This window comes from Odontesthes bonariensis, chromosome 19 (assembly GCF_027942865.1).
Source record: "Odontesthes bonariensis isolate fOdoBon6 chromosome 19, fOdoBon6.hap1, whole genome shotgun sequence".
Classification (NCBI taxonomy): Eukaryota; Metazoa; Chordata; class Actinopteri; order Atheriniformes; family Atherinopsidae; genus Odontesthes; species Odontesthes bonariensis.
This window is the reverse complement of record NC_134524.1, coordinates 25,742,698-25,760,453: the sequence shown is the minus strand read 5'-3', so window position 1 is coordinate 25,760,453 and position 17,756 is coordinate 25,742,698. Positions and strand designations below refer to the sequence as shown.

Below are 17,756 nucleotides of genomic sequence, written 5' to 3'. Positions count from 1 at the left end.
GTTTTCAGTCGCTGTTTACTTCTGTTTGGTTAGCTTCAGGCAAAAAATGATCAAAAACATTAGCTGGTGCAATTAGCTAGGGCATGCCTTTACCTCATCTGGTAGAGTTCCTGTCACAGCACGTCCAGGCTCAAGTTGGACCATCGATTTGTTTACAGACTGTCACTCTCGTTTTTCTTAGCTAATTTCCTGTCAACTTTCCACTGTCCTATCTGAGGTTAAGGTAAAAAGCATGCTGTTGGATATAACCCTTGCTGTCTTGTCAGTGATAGCATTTCTATAAGCCACTGGAAAAGGGGCCTGCTGTAGCTGACTGTACTGAACAGCGGGCAGTCAGATGCTTCAAAACAAAGCTTCTCAGATTATAAGGTGTCATTATTATCCTTTTAGGCTGAATTTGCTCACTAGGTTTCTCCAATTTTGTAAGAGCATAACATTAGCTCATTTTACTTAGTGATTACCACAGCAAGCATTCAGATAATTATGATAAGAGTGTCCTTTAATAGGCAAACTAACAGTGACAAACTAACAGTCCAATGCAGCTTTACTTGAATGGGGTATCATTCGAATGGATATTTGAAGGAAAAGTGACACCCCGGCGTGTATATGGTATTCACTACATGACTGTTTCATGTGACCGGCGGCCTGTCCAGGGTGTACCCCGCCTCTCGCCCGATGACCGCTGGTATAGGCTCCAGCCACCCCACTTTATTTCACCTCAGTCTTCTTTACCTTTATACTAAACAACAGTTTTATCATTACATTCTTCCAGCAGCATCAGGAAGTAGTGGCACCTGGACTGTTTATGCACCCTGAGAGCATTTCTAGCGTAGTGCTGAATTAGAATTTGAATAGCAGACGTGTTATGTAGGATTTCAATGCTGTTGCATTGATAGTCCAAATGAGGTTGATAGGTGACTGAGTCAGCCAGGATGATTACTCATTTATTCATCATAGGGATGGGGTGTCATTTTTATCATGCAGACATAAGAGTCATAGGAAGTAAAGATACTGGCACACAGGGATGAATGATGAGGGCTGTCTCTGTCTATAATTAGATCTTTTTTTTCTGACAGTTGTACCTCACCAGGAAGCTTTCCTTCATCACCGTCTCTGTGTATTCATGTGCATGCATGTGTGCAGCAGCATCTCCATCACCCAGGCAGTATGAGAACAAAGAATAGCCCCAAAAAAATAAATGTGAATTCAACATCGCCCTTGAATATTTTTACACTGGGTGTGTCTCCCAAGAACAGACAAAATTGAAACACTCTCACCAAAAATTGAAAAAAAAACACCATTCCACCCAATAAAAATGCATTTACATGAACTCCTGCTTAATGAAGTGCAATTCATTTGCATTAGATGGATTCATTTTTCCAGTTTTTGTCATGTGTGTTGCTTCAAAACAAAGAGCAGCCCTGAGATGAATAATAATAATAAAAAAAACACGTACAGTAGCTTGGCATCTCTTCTGCAGTCTGCCAAGCCAACCACAACATGCACAGCCTACCGCCATGTTTATGGATGAGATGTTGTGCGTCTCACCACAGGGACAGGTCACAACCGGACCCTGGAAAAAAGGCACAAAAAACCCCCCCTCCACCATCTGCAGCGCTGACATTTCCCACACCAGTGAAAGAGCGCAAGCATCTGTTGCTCACCTTGCAGCTTGTGCAGGGTTTGAAGATGTTGTAATGTCAGAGCGCCATGTGGTTTGTGTGCAGGAACCAGCGAAAGCAACATGACATGCAGAGAATGCAGCTGAACTGACTTGTTATTATGTGTGAGTATGTCTGTTTGCGGGAGCTGAATCCCAATTTCCTTTTTCTCAGTCTTATTCACGGTGATATTATCGTCTTAGCTTTGGGTTAGCACTACGAGAAAAAGGGATGCACAGAACAATGCTGGCTAAACATTTACATAGTGTCGGCAAAGAGATCCTTCGAAGTAATTTGTTCCTTATCAGCGATTTCATTCTGAGAAAAGCCACAATGCTGTCTATCCTTGTTTTCTTCTTTCTCTCAAAGTCACTTCATCTCTTCACGCTTTTTGCTTCTTTGACATGGTCAGCTCACACACACCATTGCTTGTTCTTGCATTCCGTATAATTAGTTTTTATATCCATTTCTCAAGCCCTCACACTTATCACAAAGTTTGAGGGTGGCCATTTTAGTATTTACATGTCACTGACATTTCAACCACTGTCTTGCCTCGTCACCCTTTGAACACAACATTTCTCCCATATGCCTTTTATGGGGGCAACTGCTCTCCCGTGTAGAAAGAACAGCTGTGCAAACCGATATAAAGAGTTCATTCTGGGGTAATAAAAACGTAACTAATGTAGCAAAGCAATGATCACATACTAATAAAACTGCTGTCTTTCAAAACTACTTGTTTTTTTCCCCTCATAGAACTTTGTTATTATAACACAAGGCAACTTTAAGACTAGCCCCTCCTGATTCGACTACTCTGTTCTGAGAAGAGACAAAATAATCATGCCTGGATTTGACATCTTTTTCTTCCTCTTCACTCAAAATGCTGACTTCTTCAATGCATACAGTACAATGTAAAACTTTTAATCCACCCCTCCTCTATTTCTATTTTGCTTCCAATGATCCAGACCCTCATGTAATCTTTTGAAGTTGTCTTGATCAATAGTTCTCCACATTTCTGAAGGTGTTTGAAAGTTTTTCTTTGGGCATCGGTTGCTTTTTCGCTCATTTTCAGTCCGGTCCTTGTACCCGATTATTTCAAAAAGGAAAGTTTTTGTTCTTTGCTTATTAAGCTACTTAATTTAACATTCAAGTATACTCAACACTCAAGGGACTGAACCGGTGTTGTGTCAACACATAACCGACAGCTTAGCAAAGACCCAATTTCAAATAGTGTCTTAAGGTGCTTCGTGACTAGCAGCCTGTCACAAAGACACATAATTCATTCCCAATTCTTTAGTTCTAGCAACAAAACATACCAAAGATAAAATCGTATTTTTCGTAGCAACAAGGTGATTCCCAAAGAGCTATTAGCTGAAATCTTGGCATATTTCATCTCAGTGTGCAGTTTGTCCTTGGTGCCTTACATTAGGTCTTGGCTGGGTTTGCAGCGTAGCTTGCTTGCTATATGATGCAGACCTTGCTTACTACACAGGTTTAACCCATGAGCAAAAGCTAAAAGGTTTCAAAACCCTTTCAGTTACCCTTCAGAATGTAGTTGTTTTCATTCAGATTTAAAGGACAAGGTTTTGCCATCTGTCTGAGTGCATTTGCCTCTCTCAATGAGCGAAACAGCTAGATTTTTTTCTTTTTCTATTACTTGTTTAGACTTTAACACTTGCTCCCATTTGACTGCTGGGTGGCCTTGGCTTGAATTAGAAAATACAAAGAGATGGAAATAAATGAAAGTGCCGTCAGTAAAGGAGGGCACCAAAAAAAAAAAAAAAAACCTAAGCGCTATGGAGGAAATCTAGTTGTCTGCAACGTTTGGATTTTTTTTTTTTTCACGGCAACAAAAGAGGGAAGCTGGGGGGGAGCTCTGACTTCATATCCACGTGGTCATATAACAGGCATACAGTTTGTGTACATGTGTGATTGTGTGTAACTGTAATGTTCTGTATATATTACAGCCTGCAGCCACATCATACTCCATTCCTCTTCCTTCTCAGAGGCTAAATGAAGTGTGACAGGGCATTAAAGTAGGTCCAGAACTCTGGGTCCTTCCACAGGGGAGACAAAGACGAAGGCGGTTGGAGGGCAGTGGATAGAAAGTGTGCACGTCTGTTTGAGTGTGGAGGGATAGATTAATAGCAAGAAGTTGCTGATGGCTTGTGACAGTGGCCAGGGTGTCGGTCTGCGGCTACACATGACCTCTTTCGAGATTTGGCTGTGGTTGGGGGGACCAGGGAGGCTTCCCTGACACCATGGAAGCCTAGGAACTAAAGACCACCACAGAGTTGTTTCTCTGACAAAGCCAAAATGTAAGAATACAGGGTCTCCTACACTGATAAATATTTGAAAAACTTTTATTTAACCTGTTTCTTTCTTTTCTTAAAAAAAAAGAAGCAATTTCTCCCGAATTGGAGCGATGACTGTCGGGATATCAGATTTTTAATCATGACTATTGTGACCAAAAGCATTCATGATAATGATATTTATATTAGGGCTGGGCAACGATTAACATTTTTAATCTAATTAATCACATGATTTCCCTGATTAATCACGATTAATCGCATTTGTACGCAAAATCCAAAAATGAATTCAAAAGTAGTTTATAGCTTTTAGCATTTAGATTTATTTTAAATGTGCTGCCATATGAATGAAAGTGCCATAACATTTGTTGTGCAAACACACTTTTAGCATCTTTCTGTAGTTTTTAATGTAGAAGCCTCGCTCCACTGTCTGTTTCCTTGAATGACTTGCTGCTATCAGTTGTGTGTTTTGCCTTTAAGTGATATTTTAGACTGGAACTACTACGGTGAGAAGTCAATTCAACTTGGCAGTGTTTACAGATGACTTTGGTTCTGTCGACTCCGCCGTCTGGAAGAACTTTAAAATGAAAATGGCCGAGTAAAAGTTCCGTACCCTTCTCCATGTTTGGTGGATCCGCCCATTACCTTCTTTTCCGGTTCCCCAGCAGACAGCAACAAACTTTTACAAAATAAAAGCCTGTGAGCAACAGACTTTTACAATAATAAAATACATTTTAAAAATTAAAAAAATTAAAAATAAATAAATAAAAAATGCGTTAATGCGTGATAAAATATTTACAAACGTTAAATAATTAACAAGTTAACGCGAAAATAGCGAGTTAACTCGCCCAGCCCTAATTTATATATTCACGAAAATCATTTAATGCTTTTAGCATCATATTAATGCTATTGAAATTTGCAAAATCATAGAAAAATTAAAATAAATAAAAATCTCCATCTGCTTACTCACAGTTTATTTTTTTTGTTTTTTTTTTGTCTCTCCTTTACATAGTTAGATAGCACTCTAAATAAGGGGCGAGGACCTGTAAAGGTTTTACAAAAACACAATTTACAATAAAATATTTTCAGAGTTTATCAAGATACTGTCACAAGTGCATTTTCAGCATGATATCGATTATCTGTAAAATCGATATTTTACAATGCACGCACACACATCTGCACAAAGAAACTCTGCAGTCATCCAAAGGATTCTTGCTGTGAATGTACTATTCAGTGGCTTATACTTCTCCCGTTTTAATCTTGGTACAGAAAGTGCAGCCTCAACTGCATTTTGTGCTGATAATGAAAAGTGCCCCCTCCCACCCACCCACCCCCAAAATGACTACAACAGTGGGTACAACTCCTGAACACAATGCCACAACAGAGCCAGTGTCCTATCAGAGGAACAGCCACTGCAGTAAGTGTTCGCCCCCATTTTCATTTATCTGTTACTGCAAAGTGTCAGTAAATCAGCGCGAAAGACCCTCACGTGATTATTCAGCTCACAAAGCCACAAACGTGTGGCAAAGCGAACACTTTTTCTCAACTTTTAAAAGAAACCAAGCTAGAATGCTTTTTTTTTTCCACAGTCAGCGCTTTTTGGGCTAGGTTCAGAACGGGTCTCCCATCGCTTGCGTGATATAAAGACACAGGCACTCTGTATGAGCACGGGCTGGGGAACACGTGTGAGGAGTACAGACAGGCAAAGGAAAGTTTGTCATCAAATTTCTTCCAACTTTGCAAACACAAATTAAAGTCTGTACTGTCAACAAAGAGAGCAGATAATCTTATGGAGGCGATGGTTCTCTCCTCTGCTTATTACTGAGACGTCCTTCTGCTAATGTATTCACATGGCCATCACCTCTCAGCCCATTGCCTGTTTGATGGGCTCTAGACTTGGACGTTCACGATAAATAAAAAAAAAAAAAATCATTTTGGTACCTGGATACATATTACATATATTTTGCCAACTTGTGACCAATGGGCTAAAAGCACTAATTGGATTTCTCTTCTCTGGCCAATCAACTCTGTGATTTATTTATTTATTTTCTAAAATCTGTCAACTGTCTTTAACATAAAATGTCAAGTCAGATAGGCACTGTTCCTTGTAGTCATTAGCTCAGGAAGAAAACAGCTAAAGTACTTTACATTTTTTGAGATCCAGATATTACACACCACATGCATCTCATCGAGTTTGTGCTTTCCAGTGAGTCCATGTAACCCAAAGTGTGTCCGGATGTGCGCTTTTTGGAGAATTATAAAATGTTTTTAATCAATCGTTGCTGATCTTTGCCTTTACTTTCTACGTCACAATCTATTTGTCATGATAATGTTAGCAGAACACTGCTGAGAGAAAGCTTCTTCTTCAGAGTTTCACGGCAGCTGAAAGTAAGACAAGTGTGTGGCTGAAAACTCTTAATTATTCACCCGCTTCGTGCCCATGTCCACATCACAAGGCATCTTAGAACCAAAGCGTTGTTGTAAATATCATGTGAAATTGAGCCTTTTTGATGATTGCATACAGCTTTAAACGATATCTTTGGTTCTGTTTCTACTGCTGCCACCAGCACTATCTGCTCAACACAATTAGCATACTTTTACATTGACTGGAGTGAAACACAGTGCACATGTCTAATTCTAATCAATCTGGGTTAAGCACTTGCCATCAACAAGCAGTATTGATCAAAGTCTTCAATCAGTCTCTAATCAATCAAAGTGTAGCTTCAAACTGAACAGTGTAAATCTAGTACACGGCTTGAAGGATCTCTGGGTTAGAAGAGGGGGCTAATTGTGATTATCTGTCCATCCAGACAAGGCTTAGTTCTGTTTAAAATGTGCTTTCTCTTACTCCACTGGTAATATTGCCACGCGTTTTGTATTCAGTTAAGTCATTTCCATAATACGTCCCCCTGGCTCTGACTGGAAGTATTATGATAACCCTGCTCATTTCCAGGGGAGTAAACAAAGGCCTATGAAATATTAAGACCTAATGACAAAATGGACAAATGTCACAGCAAATGCCTGCAGTCTGCTGGACTGTCAGCAGAATGGAAACATGCTGAATAAGGACCAAACAAATCCTATATGCGCCCTTTCATTCCAACTCATTTACACATAAAGTTCTTGTACAACTTACAGGATAAACTGCACTATAACGCCACTTGCTGGGAATATGCACTATGTATAATAATGTACACAGACCGTAATGTATCTCCTACATATAATTAGAGTAGCACCCAGAATACATTTGTTCGAATTAGACACAAAAGTATTTCTACTGTGCGTAATGCACGCTCTGCACCTAAATCATATTTAACTCCCATTAACAAAACAATCTCAGGCACCGCTCATTTGTTAATGATCTGCGGCTTTATATTTTGTTGAGTTAAGTGTGGGATGCAAAGAGCGCTTACATCATTAACTCGAAACACGAGACTTCTATGACGATGCAAAAACAAACTACAGAGAAAAAGACTGTCACGGAGCAACGGGAATGATGGGGGAGGGAAGAGAAGGGACGGAGCAGGGGAGAGGGACGGGGATTATGATAATGCTCAGGCGACAGCTGTTCGGCTGTGGCGAGCAGCTGTATCCACTGAAGGGGATGAGGCCTGAGCCAGGACGGCAGCCACTGCCGCTGCCACAATGACAGCAAGCTTTGCCAAGACAAATGCAATGAAAACAGAGCTGCAAGACAGGTGAGAATCAAATCATTCAACAGAAATCTAGAAAAACACGAGAGATACGATGCGCAAGGGACTCTGAACTTTGAATGAGCGATCGTTCTCCTTCGGTAAAAAGTCACTAAAGGTTTTCGTTGGAGATGGACAAGTCTAAGCACACTTAGCAAAGGGAGCCGTGCTGATTTTACACATCAAAGATCAGGCAACCTGCCATGAAGAGTCCTACTCAACAACAACAACAGTGGGATGACGTTCTGGAGGAGCTTTGTAATTCATAAAATAACATCCTCTCATGATGTCATCAGTATTATCTCTAATGTGGCTCAGATTTTGAGTTCAGATTTAAAGCCTCTGCTTAAAACTGTCTGACATGAATGACAGGACTTCTAATCCGCACTTGACAAACCCTTTAACTGTCTCATTTTGCTTGAGTTGCGATTGATTTGTCAAACTGGAATAAAATGAACACGTTCGATGTTGAAAACAGCATAAAAGCAGTTACGAGGCATTAGTTTAAGTTCTAATAATAGAACTTCTATACCTCTTTAGTACGTTTCCATGTATCATTTATTAAAACTAACGAAATGTAATGAAAGAACGAAAATATTACTAAACCTAAGAAGAATGAGGCCTACTTTGTGTGCAAGAAGCAGAATCTGTGATCAGTGATGTGAGAAGAGAGAATTTTCCCCATCCGCTTAATAAGTGAAGGCTCTCCTTACAGGAATATCGTTCACACATGAGCAATAACAAGGAATAACACAGAAAGGAATGAAATGTGTTGACATTTAGGTTCACAAGTTCACCCGTAGTAAGACTGGATACAGTTTGATGCGTGAAATATTCTAATATTTATTCCTGTAAAAGGTTTTCTTGTGGTTTTAGAAACACAATTGGTCTACTTAGTTCATCTTACATCTTGTATTTGCAACTTTCAGAAAGGACAATCGACGACCTCTGTTTGACCTCAGTCCGTATGAAAGTAATAGAAACATGACATATTATCCCTGTTTCTGTGTTCAAAGCTGTCTGCTTTCCGATGCTTTTGAGCCTTTCTGGTACGTTGGGAGCCTACGGTGGCAATACACCCCTAACCATTAAAGAAACCACTCACCGCTTGCTTGATTATCTCATCGCCACATGTCTGTTAGAATTGTGTTGAAGTGTTTCCCTTCGGTCTATTTAAATAGAAAAAGGACGTTGTTATTCACAAAGCTTCATGTAGATTTCTTCCAATTCCAGTGTTGTTTGTCCATAAAATCGGCGCTGTTGACTTTAATTTTTCTTAGGGCTGGGCAACGATTACAATTTTTAATCTAATTAATCACATGATCCCACTGTCCAAAAAATCATGCATGTAAGGTTAATTGGCATCTCTAAATTGTCCTTAGGAGTGAGTGTGAGCGTGCGTGGTTGTTTGTCTCTGTGTGGCTTTGCGATGGACTGGCGGCCTGTCCAGGGTGTACCCCGCCTCTCGCCCATTGACTGCTGGGATAGGCTCCAGCCCCCCCCCCGGGACCCGACCAACGAATTCAGCGGTATAGATAATGGATGGATGGATGGATAATCGGATAATCACATGATTTCCCTGATTATTCACGATTAATCGCATTTGTACGCAAAATCCAAAAATAAATTCAAAAGTAGTGTATAGCTTTTAGCATTTAGTTTTATTTTAAATGTGCTGCCATATGAATGAAAGTGCCATAACATTTGTTGTGCAAACACACTTTTAACATCAGCATTTTTATGTAGTTTTGCCTTTAAGTGATATTTTAGACTGGAACTACTGCGGTGAGAAGACAATTCAACTCGGCAGTGTTTACAGATGACTTTGTTCTGTCGACTCCACCGTCTGGAAGAACTTTAAAATGAAAATGGCCGAGTAAAAGTTCCGTACCCTTCTCCATGTTTGGTGGATCTGCCCATTACTTTGCATGCATTGAATTTCTTTAGGTTGCCTGCTAGTGAAAAAGTGAAAGTGTATTAAAAAGTATATTCAAAAGGTGCTGCTTGCAGTGACAAACCCTAAGAGAATGATAAACAGTAACAGCATGCTTTTCTCAGCTCGACGTACCTCTGCAGGTTGAAAGCGGAGATTCACAGCTCTAGTGCTGAAAGTGCGGATTTTTTCTCTCATGGCACGTCTTGTATCATATAAACATCGAATTGAAATCTTCAAAAGGTTAAAAACTTGATTTTTATTGAAGGGGGACTTTAACCCAGTAAAAGCTTTACAACGTGTCCAGACACCTGCTCGTCTGCTTTCTTTGGGGAATTACAGTACACAGAAGGTTAAGTACCCCATCAGGTTTCCCTTGAAGATCAGGGCTGATTACTTGGAAGTCGGGTTAAGTTGACTTCCTTGTCCCAGTGGCCCCGCTGAACCCCATTGCCTCTTCCCCAATGAGCTGTGCAAATCAATGGGCAGATTTGAGGACCAGAAGGCTTGTCTCAATCCCTAAGCTTTATCGATTACTGTTCCCATTACAGCCTTCTCACTCCCAATTACTTTCCTATTTCATTTCTAATGCCTCACTTTCTTGTTCTCTCCTTGTTCCGGCTCTAATCTGTCCACTGTTTTCATCTTTTTTTTGCTTTCTAACTATCATTCTTCATACTCTGTTTTAACATGTAGTGCCTTACTTCCAATGTATCCTTTCCGAACCCTTCTCTCCTTTCAACTCTACTTTCTGTCTCTTTGTGTCTCACTCTCACTGCATTTTCCTTTTTATCTCGCTGTCTCCCATTTTATCCCATGTCTTTCTTTATCTGTTCTTCCTCCCCCACGACTTTCATTCTCAGTCCCAAAGGCTTCAAGCTTCCAGTGGATTATCACACATCTAAGCACCTCAGTTCGCTCAGTCCTGTTGGTCCAATTAGTTGCTCGGTAGCGTATTAGTCAATAGTTAACACATTCTCAGTGGGCAAAGTTAGCCAAATTATTCTAAATGTAGGAACATTTATTTGCTTGCAAACACAATTTTTTGTCTCAAAGTAAGTGTTTAAAATGTTTTCATGTGTATACTTTTTGGTTTTCAGTGGAATAACAGTAATGTGTCTCACCAAAGATAGCTCACAGTTGTTAACGCACCCCATAATTTCAGAGAGCCAGGGTGGATGCACATGTATTTGCGTGAACATTGCCAGCCTTAAATGTTCCCGACTCCTCCTCAGAAATGCAGGCTGCCAGTTTGATCAGAGCCCAATTATAGCAATTGCCCCCAATATTCATGGGAGAACAGAGGAATCGAGAATAGAAGAGGGAAGACCGCAGAGACTTCAAGCTGTGGAGCGTGGAGATCAAAAAGAGAGAATATGGCAACGAAAAAAAATGCATGTTAGACATGAAAGAAAGAAATGATTACAAAGGATAGGTGTGGTACAATTCAATCTTTTTAAACTCGGGCCAGGTTGACAAAATGCCTTAAAATACTTTCCATTCACACACAGTCATATAGGACTTTTTATGCCACAGTTATGTTCATTGCTTTGGTTATTGCACAAGTAAACTGGAACCTCAACGCAGCACCATGTCTGTTTATACTGGCACCTGAGTGCTGGACTCGCTGCAGTTTTCATCTAAACAGCAGATGTCACTGCGGAGAAATGCATAGCATCACAATGAAGTTGTAAAGATAGTACATTATGTATACCCACACTGGAAAAAAATCAAAGTCTTACCAAGTATATTTGTCTAATTTCTAGTCAAAATATCTCATTACACTTAATATAAGACACAACTGCCTAACAAGTACTATTTCAGCCAGATATAGGGACTTGTTTGAAGACAATACATCTGGAATATCTTGTTAAATGAAAAAGTCTTGAAAACAAATTGTTTTGAGTCACATATCATATGAAACAAGCTTTTTGTTTTTTACATTTGAAGAGGTTTTTAAGCTAATTTCGAGATCACTTTTATCTCAAAACTCCTAAATATCACATCTTATTTCAAGAAATCTTGACAAGCCGATTTTCACCAGTTCCATTGGCACATTTTTTTTTGCTTATTTCAAGCAAAAACGTCTTGTATTTGTTGTTTTTCTTACTTATTTTTGGAGGGGCATTTTTTCCAGTGCAGTCGTATTTGCATAGTTTCAACTTGCCTGTTTTACTTTTAAGCAGTAATTGACTTTTTTTGTGACATTTGCAATAACTGTACCTTTTCGGGTTTGATCGGTTACACAATTCCCTGTAGAGACATTCTTTTTTTTCTACCTTCTGTACTTACTGGGTGCCCTTTGTGTGGCGTCAGAATTGTTAAACGACTGGCGAACACCCACTCTCACACCTGAGGCCTACTCGTTGGAGTGAACAGTTTTTTTGGTTTTAAAAGAGCTCTACAAATAAACCATACTGAACCAAACCTTTATTCCATCATTCCTATAATCATTTACTGCCTGTTTGGACTGATTCTGGTGCTTGTTAACGTTGAAGTACCCAGATGATTTCTCACTCATTGAGTGCATTTGAAAGCCATGAATCACGTTGTCGGGAATAGTGAGGCACACTGGATCTTCTTCCTGGCCACTTGCTGAGTAACATGCTGTTGATGCAACACAAATAGGACAACTTTTGTCTACGTACTTCCAAAAGAAGGGCACAAGTCGAGGGAAAAGATGCGCACCATGATTATGCATCTTCTTTTTTGTTGAACTGGAGCTTTTACGAAAGCTTTTACGTGAGCTTCTCGTTCAGAATTAAACAACAGAATCCTGACTAGTTGTGATAAACAAAGACAGAAGCTCACAAATACCTTTAACTGACCTCAAACCACTTTCCAACTGAGCTGAAAACCCCTCAGTTGGTTTATATCTAAAGAGCGGAAAATGGTAACAAAGTTCGCCTGGTAGCCAGATGTGTTCCTATTCAATCTGAGAGGATGGGCTCCATCCAGGGAGGTCAGAACAATGCACAGGGCAAGCAGAGGCAAAGGCCCATGTAATTGCCCTGCCCTCTTCTCTGCCTGGGAAGTTTAATGAATGATGGCAATCTCAAACCACAGTTAAAATCCTAACGAGTGCGAGGGTCACTGGCTGGCCTCACGCAGGCTATAGTCAAAGGTCCAACACAAAAACGACTTCAACCAGATGTGACCGCTCGGCCCTAAACCATTAACATGGTCACTGAATAGGAAAGATGGGGCTAATGGGAAACTATTTCAATGAATTAAACACTTTACTTTATGCGAGTCGGTGCGTGTCTGAGCAAATGTAGTCACCAGTAGAAACCATTGAAATGTTCTGTGGATAAGCAGTCGGTATTTTGACGTGAGAGTAAGAGCATGTTGGCTATTTGACACTTATTTGAGGGTTCAGGTGACCCATTTAGAAATGAAAGGGAGGCTTCATGTTGTCAGGATTTGAGATGTCTTAAGCTTTTAGGTCAGCGGTGCTGCTGTTGCCAAAAGATTCCTGCTTAACTACTAGATGCAGCCGCGTTTCCAAGACTTAGTCTAGAAATAGCAGCAGATCATGTCAGAACTGATTAATCAATATTGTGTGGATGAGAAAATGTAGACCATTTATTTGTAACAGCCGTGTTTTGGATCTTAGTAGGGCTTTTTTATGTTAATCGTTTCTGTCTCTCTTCTGGCTTTTCATTCTCTGCCTGATATTTCATTTTTTTACAACGCTATGCTTTATCAAATGGAAGAAAAAGCAAGCCAAAATACTCTCAATGGGATTGAGTTTAGGTCGAGGTTTCATATTACGCAACACATTGAAAGGCCTCATACGCAATAGAATTTGCATCTGTAATATTGTGTCTGTGTAGCGGGTAAGAGAGCCAGACTGTGGGGCAAAAGTGTCAGCTCGGAGTCCTTCCCGAAATTTAACTGATGTGGAATTTAATTTTGTGCCTCAAGGATCTAAATTGGTCTTCTTCCTCAAAAAGATGTACAAAAAAATGAGATTCCTTCTTGTATTGCCGACTGTGATGAACTGTTTATGCGTGTGGTCTTTTTTGTCATGAATGCGAAGCCCCTCGAGGAGATGAGGAGGGGCAGTCACACACTTTCGACTGAGTGCTGTTTTCTCCTTTAAAATGAATGAGCGCATTCTTCGTCCAAAGCCACGGAGTCTGTCTTTCTTTACTTTGCCCCCAAAGTCCCATACTTCCTCTGTCTTCTCAGTGGCTGAATGATAGCACTCTATTGAAGCCCAGTTGATGGGAATGTGTCGAGGACAAACAGTGGTTGTCAAGCGGGAGCTCATGTTCATCGCTGCTATGAGCTTGACTCTCAATGGGGTCTCTTGTAGGTCCTGCATGGAGTCAACCGAGGGTCCTGACCACCCTTGTTGACTTTTCCCCGGCAAGGCCCATTGGGCTCATTGTCTGCCAGCTTACAAACAAGAATCCCACAGTGGCTGACAATGTGGTCACAGTATTACAAGATGGTTTACAACAGCGCAATATTTCCTCCATGATTAGTTCACTGAGTTCGTCGCAAACAATCTTCTAATTTATTATCTAAATCAGGAGAGCACGCAGGGACTTTTTTCGTCTATCGTCACTGCTTGGGAAAGTAATGAGCTTCCAGACTTTGATCGCCCCGGCGTGACATGTTTTTTCCAATTCTTGTTGACTCAAAGTATGCCTCTGTGATTTGTTTGTGTTTGATTACAACTGACTGACTGACTACAGTGCTGCGGTCCCTAAATGAGAAGGGATTCATACCCTGTGCCATTTTAGCCCTTTAGTCCTACGAGATGTAACTGGAAGCTGCCAAGTTGCAGTGTTAACGCAGTGTTCTGTTCTGAGGAGGCAATGCATGAATCTGGCTTATGTGCTGCTCAGCAGTTTTGTCAGTGTGGCTACTTGTGTCACTGCCAAGTAAGGGCTCTCTGCATCCTTCCAGCAGTGATTTATGGTCAAGCATATCCTTGGAAAAATCATTTTCCCTTTGGATAGAACTTGAGTTCTTGAGGACTGACTCAACATGTGGGTAGATAGGCAGAATATTTTATTGATATTGGCTTTTGGATGAATGAGACCTTCATAAGTCTCAAGGGGGCTGATGTTTGGCTCTCAAGTTAAACTCGAGAGGCACTGTTTCTTCACTCTTCCCCTTTTCATGTACAGAACAGAGGATGCAAACTGGATTCCATGCAAACTCGGCTGGAATAAAAACATTATTTCCGGCTATAAAGTACTGAGTATGGCTGCCGAAACGTTTATTTTTTCAATTTCTTTTTAAGTGGCTGCAAACATTTCAAGTGAATGTTTTCGTTGCTTTTTCATCTGTTGGATCAAATCTTTGGTCTAATAGATTAAGTTACCGGACTCTCAGCTTTATCACCTGAACTGAGAAAACAAATCCAAAATAAAAAATAAAAAAAAAAGATCAGTCGACACAACACTAAGAGCAAGATCACATTCAACTGGATTATTTAACGTAAAGGACAAAAGAAACCAAGAGGGGCTTTGGAGGCATGAGTACCCATAGTGTTGCATGGCAGATCTAATCTTTTTGTCAGGGGACTTTCTGCCTGCATGATAAGAGTGTCGAGCTTTGCTCCAGCGTCTCATTAGGAGAAGGACAGCTGTGCAGAGGCGGACAGCCAGTTTCCACAGATACTGGTTGAGTCACAGAGGGCCAGCAATCAAATGGGAAAAACCTCCTACATGCCTCACACGACTGTTCGCTGACAAATGCAGATATGAGTGCTGTGTATTACCTCATTTGGAAAGAACCGTTTATTTTAAAACAAGGTTAAACCTTACTCCGGCTTTCTGGACTCCATGAGCATCCTTGAAGGTCAAGCTTGAGCATTTCTCTGAACCAAGCGCCTTGAAAGATTTGAAATTGTTCTGAAGCCCTGAAAGCTCACTCTGTGGACCCCCTCACAGCTTTGTAGAGCAACGGCTTTTTCCGGACACGGTTCACGGTATTCCTCAGTGGAAGGTTGCATTAAAGTTGGAATTGGTTACAGTTTGATTCTTTGCTGCCACCTAAACGCCTGAGGCTGGGTGACCTTGCCCTGACACAAAGAAGCAATATGAAAGCCTCTGGACTAACTTTATGCAAATGCTCTGACAAGGATGAAAACATGTTTGAGATAATAGTGTATTTGTGCCTGAAGCCATATCTTTGGAAGTCAGCTGAGTAATTCAGCGCGGTTTTTATTCTATCCCATTCAACTGGATGTTTGCCTTCTTACTTGTTTGCTGTCTTTTTTTTTTCTCAGATGTCACTCTGACTCTGCAGATTTGGACACTGAGACATATTTGGGTTCTATCTTTACTCCCTGTATCGCCATATTCCCTATATGGCGATGCACGATGTGGGTGCTTTCCCCATTAACATGTATCAGGAGTGTTCTTATTACAGGGAGTTTGAAGCTTGGCTCCTCGAGCAGCAACCTTCACCAGAGGCTGCTTTTGGCTGTAGCCTCTAAGCGGGACCACTTGCCTAATCAACTTACTTCTGCCTGAAGGCAGACCTCTATTCTTTACGAGCTCTATCTAAAACTTCTACCAGCCTGTCAGTTACACTGAGTTAGTCCTTTCTGTGCTGTCTGAACCCCTGGCAGTCCTGCAAATCCCAGCAGACCTTGCTGTCGAGAACAGGAGTTCTGAGATATATGAAAGGCAAGCGCATCTGAGTCTTTATGGACAAGGTTTGTGCCCCAGTCCAGATGTCTCAGTTATATGAATAATGCATTAAGTTTATCAAATTTTTTTTCTGTTGTGAAATATGGGAGTAATATCGTATCCGTCCCCTAATGCAAAAAGTAAATCCATATTCTTCTCAAAAGGAATATTTCATAGTCAAATTGCCTTAAGAAAAATATGTTTAAGATAAATTCTTAATTTCTCTACAAGTAGACTAAGAGATAGCAAAGAGGAAAGTTCTTCAAGAGCTCTCACTGGAATCAAATTGGCAAACAAGGCAGCTATTTGTTCAGAGTAATAGTCTCTCCAAGCACTCTCAAACAGAAATCAGCATAAAAATCAGAAACAATGCAGAGCTCCCCCGTGGCTGCTTAGAATATAGAAGCGATAGTTATCATACAGGGGCCAAATGTTTGTCATATTTATAAAAGTCTATTCACCGACCAGTGGGGCTGAAAATATCAATTTGAAATTTTACCTTAAGTTTGGCCTTAAACTTTGTTTGTTCCTATGCACTGGAATAATGAAGAACATAGATTATGTGATAGATCTTTACTTTTACTGGGCCTAAAAAAATCAGTTGGATTTCTAAACACTGACATTTCACTTATCCAGCACTTTGTTTGGTTTGTTTCCCAGACAAATGAAAAAAAAAAAACTCCAATAGAGAAAATCAAACCATACAGCAGTAGGCTTAACAAAGGATTTAATGCATTCATTGTAGTTATTATTGTAGTTTAGTTATATTCAATTCGAAATGGTTAATATTGAAGCTATACATAAGGACAGATGAAAAAAACATTGTACCTTCCGTCAAAATAACAAGCTTTTTAAAATCCTGTGATAAACTTATTATAATGTCTGATAATGTCATATGTATAATATAATATAATGTCAAATGTCTGGTCAGCCATTTGAACTGGGAATAGCAGTAATACCGTAGAGGTAACATTTGTTGGGTTTTTCTTTATGTTGGATCCTCTGAGATGACTTACGACAAAAGTGAATTATATTCAACCAGCTATGGCAAGCATTTATTTGATAATTGGAGCACACAAAATCAATGACGATCATAATTTTGCTGACATGTTTAAGAAATACTTTAGCTTGTTCTATGCCCTTGAAAGTAGATTAACGCAACAAATTTAAAGTTGCCACGAAAATTTCGACTGTTATTATATATTGGCTGGTTCTGGCAGTGAGCGGCCAAATTTATCGGAGGTATTTAACAGGAAAAAGCCGCGTGCTGCTTCAGGGAGCAAGTTTGATGAGTGCGAACTGGAACAAAAACAAGATGCGAAAAGATGCTAAGAGGTTCAGTAGTGCAGAGAAGACCATTGAGTCAGAGAGCTCGTGCTTGCACATAAAGCAAACCGAGCCCCACTCAACTGATAGAGTAATACTTGACTGTCAGTTTTATACACATAATACTTATATTTCCCCTGTCTGCAGTTTTACCATTGACAGTTGTCAGTCTCACACTTAAC

The 17,756-nt window shown here is 40.2% G+C and overlaps 1 protein-coding gene across 8 annotated transcripts in view; it reads left to right on the top strand.

Annotated features, from left to right (window-relative positions):
- Positions 1-17,756, top strand: part of sorcs2 (sortilin-related VPS10 domain containing receptor 2) — a 342,203-nt gene that overhangs the window by 70,071 nt on the left and 254,376 nt on the right. The window lies entirely within an intron of this gene.